The 5,245-nt window shown below is 32.7% G+C and overlaps 1 non-coding gene across 1 annotated transcript; it reads left to right on the top strand.

Annotated features, from left to right (window-relative positions):
- The first annotated feature begins 4,931 nt into the window (after nucleotides 1–4,931).
- LOC149142921 (small nucleolar RNA R64/Z200 family) lies at nucleotides 4,932–5,022 on the top strand. The gene has a single exon (XR_016265396.1). It is a non-coding gene; the product is annotated as a small nucleolar RNA R64/Z200 family (small nucleolar RNA).
- Nucleotides 5,023–5,245: the final 223 nt, after the last annotated feature.

The following is a 5,245-nucleotide window of genomic DNA, read 5'->3' as shown; positions in this document are numbered from 1 at the left end:
CTTCACAGTATTAAAATGAAGAAGCTTACAAGTATCATTTTGAATATTAACCTTTCAAAATATTATGATCATGTTAGATGGATCTATCTCTACCTCTTTCAAACACACATAGGTTTTGAGGTGCCTTTGATCACTCAGGTCATGAGTTGTCTCTCTTCTACTTCCTTTGTTGTTATAATCAATGACTCTATTTCCCATTTATTTCATGCTTAAAGAGGGTTGCACCAAGGATGCCCCCTTTCTCCCTTGTTTCTCCTTGTGGCTAAATGTTTCAGTCAACTACTATTAGATGTGAGAAAGAGTGGGTTGTTTTGGGGAATTGTGGGGGCTAGGTATATGGTAATCACTCATTTACTATTTTTCGACAACATCTTGGTTTTCTATGACAGCTCAATAAGAGCGTTGGATTTTCTACAAAATGTTTTTTCCTTATTCATAGGAGCCAAAAGCATGGAAATCAATATTGCAAAATCATCTTTGATGAGTCATATGCTGGATGAGATGGAGCTCCAATTCCCTTAAAACTTGTTTTCCTTTAATTCCACTCCTTTTTATAATGGTTTAAACTATTTTGGTTTCCATTTAAAACCTAATGATTACAAGAAAGAGGATTGGTTTTGGTTATTAGCAAAACTTGAAAAGCGATTGAAATCTTGGAGTGTGAGATGGTTATCTCGAGCAGGGAGACTAATGCTCATTAAATCAACCTTGGAAGCAATCCCTATAACCTGGATGGTCCTCACATGAGTCCCAAAGGGCATGCTAGAGAATATGTGAAAGGTGTGCCTAAGATTCATTTGGTTTGGGTCTAAAGATCATTTTTTTATGCCCCGGGTAAAGTGGGATAAAATCATAGTTCATAAAGCATGTAGTGGATGGGGCCTAAAAGCTTTACCTTTGTTTGAAAAATCCTTAGCAGAAAAGGATGGTTGGCATTTACTGATTACTCATACTCTATGGAATGATTTAGTTCACTCTAAATATATCCATCCTTATTTCATTGAAGAGCGGTTGAGACTCTCGTCCAAGGGCCAAAACAATAGGTCAGTTATTTGGAAAGAAATGTTTACTTCCTTCCCCTCTAATAGAAGAAGGTATTGCATGGAATGTTTTGGACGGGAAGAAGTTGAGGATGAGTATTGATCCATGGTCGAATTGTGTTGGTGTCGAATTCAAGCTATCACAAAGTCATATCAACTTCCTAAATAGATATTTCACTTTTATTCTCAATCTAGCTATTAATGAGGGAAGCACTGCCATCTAGGCACAAGGTTGGAAATCTACCAAGTAGTTGGGTATTGAAGTAGATATTGAAAATGAGTGGAGGGAATACACAATGGCTTTGAATGTGACCGATGTTTGGTTATCAGATAGATAATATGAATTGGTATGGGCCGAATCCCCCTTCAATCTCTACAATCCCAAGAGAGGCTATATTCACCTTATTATTGACAGAATATAAGGAGACACAACCTAGTGATGGAAACCATTATGGAAGATCAAATTCCCAGCCAAATCTTGGCTCTTAATGTGGTGTCTACTAAAAAATAAGGTCCCATCCTGGGACAACTTGCAAACAAGGAATTTTAAAAGTCTTGGATGGTGTACTCTATGCAAGGAAAATCTCTTGGATGGTGTACTCTATGCAAGGAAAATGTTGAGTTTGTTTAACACCTTTTCATTGAATGCCCTTTCATGAAGCAAGTTTCGAATAGTGCAAAAACCAACTTTCGTTTTCATCATCCTAGTATGGAAGTAATATGTTGGAGGCCTAGAGATCATGGCCAAGTAACAATGCATTGAGAAATTACATAGCAGTGCCTCTTATTTTGTGACATGGGTGATGGGCCTATATAGAGTATAATGGATATTCATGGGAGGGGTAGACAACGTTGTTGATTCCATCCACTAGAGTTGGAAGGTGTTGGGCACCCTTGCCTTGAATTTGCACAATATTGTGAGGGTTAGACCATGGATTTGGGCACTCACAATGTTACACTAAGGGGCACACGCTATGGGGGACGCCTTGATCCTCAGTCGACATTTGTCTCACGAAAGAGGGTGACCTTGGAGTTAGTGATGTTCTTGACTGATGTACCTATATTCCCCTCTATTAGTCACAGATACCCAAAGGGAAAGTGTTGTGGCACCCTTGGAAATTTGTTATGAAATTTTGAAGGGCGCAACCAACTTGGCACCCTTGTTATCGAGAAAACAAAAAGGAGAATGGAATCCAAAAAAAATTATGGACTAAAAACTAGAGTTAAAGAGTACTAATAAAAATTTAATTTATATGGACATTGGAAAAGGGATTATGGAAAAATCTGAATTCAATCTTAGAGAAATTTAAAAAATAATTGAACTCAATTAAATGTCTAGTTAGCCTTAAAAAAGCATATAGGGATAATATTCTAAATGAAAAATAATTACAAGAATTGTTGAATAAACACTAACACTAAAAGGAGGTGGTGTGCATGAAATTAAAAGAACCTATTTAAAAATTGAGAAAAGTTATATTCATGAGAACCCTCCATGTGGATGAAGCATAGGATAAAAATCTCCAAATAAAATTTGAAATTGAGAAAAAATAGGGGTAGTTAAGGACATAAATCTAATACCTACATGTTAATTCTAGTTGAAGAAACACTTGAGAACCAAAATAAGGGAATTTGATTTGGGTTCAAGGGACAATTAAGGAAAGAAATAGGAAACATGTTTTGAGGCAAGGGAAATTAGCCTTTTTGAAACAAAATAAGAAAATAAAATTCATGAAAGCCTTGATTAAATAGTAACATATGGATGGGTGAATAATAGGAATATTGAATTTATGAAAATGATAATTTTGCATAAGAATCCAAGTGGAAATACTAAAAATTCTTATAAAAGGAAGAACAAGCTATGAGAGACTCACTTTAGTACGCACCCTAATACTAGACAAATGTCCTAATGCTATTTTACTTTTGACTGACTATTAGAGATATGTTTATGATTTTTTTGTGTGTGGAGTTCCAAGGAGTGGGAACCTCTTGAGTTTGACAGCTCATCTCCACATTGTTAGCCTATTCATCGCATGTACAACCCCATTGTATCTCGGTGGTCTACGAGGAAGAAGAGTACTTGAGGAGAAGATTGGGAAGTCAATTGATGAATCTGTAAATTTTAATTAAATCATAAAAACTCATCAAATTCACGAGGATTATACATCAAAGAAATGTGAGATTTCAAAAATCAGAATCTTGTTTTATTTATTAATTTAATGAACGATACTTATAATCAAATTTCATATTCTTTGAATTATTATTATTTTTAAATAATGTAAAATTTGAATTGATTGTATAATATGTAATTATCTTAATATAATTACATATACATTATAGAGATTAGAACTATTATGGCTACAATCGTATTAATTCATTTAAGAATTTGCTAAATATCTTATTTTATAGATATATTATGAAATTTATCTATCATTATTGAAATTATATTCCTCCCATTAAAAAAATTTACTAATATATTATGAAATTGATATAATTATTGTTGAAATCATATTGCTACCATTAAAAAAAATTGCTCAATACCTCATGTACTAATATATATGTTGGGATGATATCACTTATTGTATTTGATACTCGGACACAAATAAAACCGTGTATTGTCCCAATATTTTATACTAGCAATTGCCCCAAAAGGTGCAAAGAAAGGCCAATAGGATTGTTAATTTGGAATTGTTGGATTGTAAAAATTATACTTTGGTTTGAAATAATAAATATTGTATTAAATTTATTTGTTTACATTTACTTATACTCTTGGTATGGATATTGAACTGTTACTTTGTAAATCAAATCAAGTAAATTAATTATTGGAAATAAATCATTAAATAAACTCAAAATTATTAATAATATTAATAATATTGTTTATAAAAGTGCTTTAATTATAAAAAATATTAAATGGGTCAAGTTCACAAGTAGAATTACACTTCTATAATTTATATTTTAAAATCAGATGTCTTATAAATCACCTCGAGAGTTTTGACAAAATGATTTCACTTTATTTCGCTATCTGACATCAAAGGATGGTAGTAATAGCAAGGGTGCTTTAAAAAAAATATTATTTTGATATGAAAACATATTTATCAATTGCTTTATAGAAAAAAAGCACCACCATCAAACATTCCAAAAATCTCATTTTCAATAATTATTTAATAATAATTTTATTTCCAAAAAATAATTTTAAATATTAAAAAAGGAGCCACCTTCGTCAAACATGCCAAGACTCTTATTTTCAATAATAATTTTATAATAAATCTTATTTTCGAAAAATAATTTTATAATAGAATTTCATTTAAAAAAAGAAATTTGAAATAAGATATTATAGAGGAAAGAAATGAAATGAAAAGTAAAGGCACTAATTTTTTAATGCCAATTGACGTGGCTAAGACACTGTGGGGGTGAGGTGTTCAATTATGATGACAAGGATGGGAAGAGGAGGTGGTCCAGCGAGATGATGGGGAAGGTAAGACTCAATCGTCTAGTGTAATGACGAAGATTGAGTTACCCAAAAAAAAGTTGTACACCTAATAAATCACATTATTCAACTAATAAATTATATCGAGACTTCATTTGGTGTCCCATCATCCGACGTGGATGTAGAGTTGTGTGCCATTAGCACATGTGGTTATTTTATATATATCTATATATGACCTTGGAATATACAAGCTTCAACACGTGGCACGAATGGCATAGTTTCATGGAAATTATGGTAAAATTTTGTTCCATGTTGACATACTTGAACTGTTGCCCACACTAAGCAAAAGAGTAGTCATCCATGGCGAAATGTGGATGTAACAAATGCGTAGTAATCTCTTCTATGTGTTAATATTCTCTTACGACCAATAATATGAGAGCTAGTTTCTGGGATTTTTCATTGTGGGTTTTTAGCCATGATGAATGTTACAAATATTACACATGTTAGACTTTGGAGATGGACACCATCGATGAGACATATGTTCATTATGAGCAGAATAAGTAAAGTATTGTGGGTTGTTTTATTACCTCGGTCATTGCTTTCATATGTTTTATATTGGATCTCTGTTGTTTGTTGTCATGCATTGATTATTATAGTTAGTGGATTAATTGTCATAGACACATACATATAGATGGGTGGCCGTGCTCCTTATGAGGAGAATGTAAGGCCATTTGATGAAAAGATGAATGTTGGATCGACTACTAGAGCGATTAGTCTTTAA

The sequence above is a fragment of the Pinus tabuliformis genome, chromosome X (assembly GCF_031772625.1).
Source record: "Pinus tabuliformis cultivar Carrire ecotype Pingquan chromosome X, CPIR1, whole genome shotgun sequence".
Classification (NCBI taxonomy): domain Eukaryota; kingdom Viridiplantae; phylum Streptophyta; class Pinopsida; order Pinales; family Pinaceae; genus Pinus; species Pinus tabuliformis.
The sequence above is the reverse complement of the archived record's forward strand: the minus strand, read 5'-3'. Positions and strand labels throughout refer to the sequence as shown.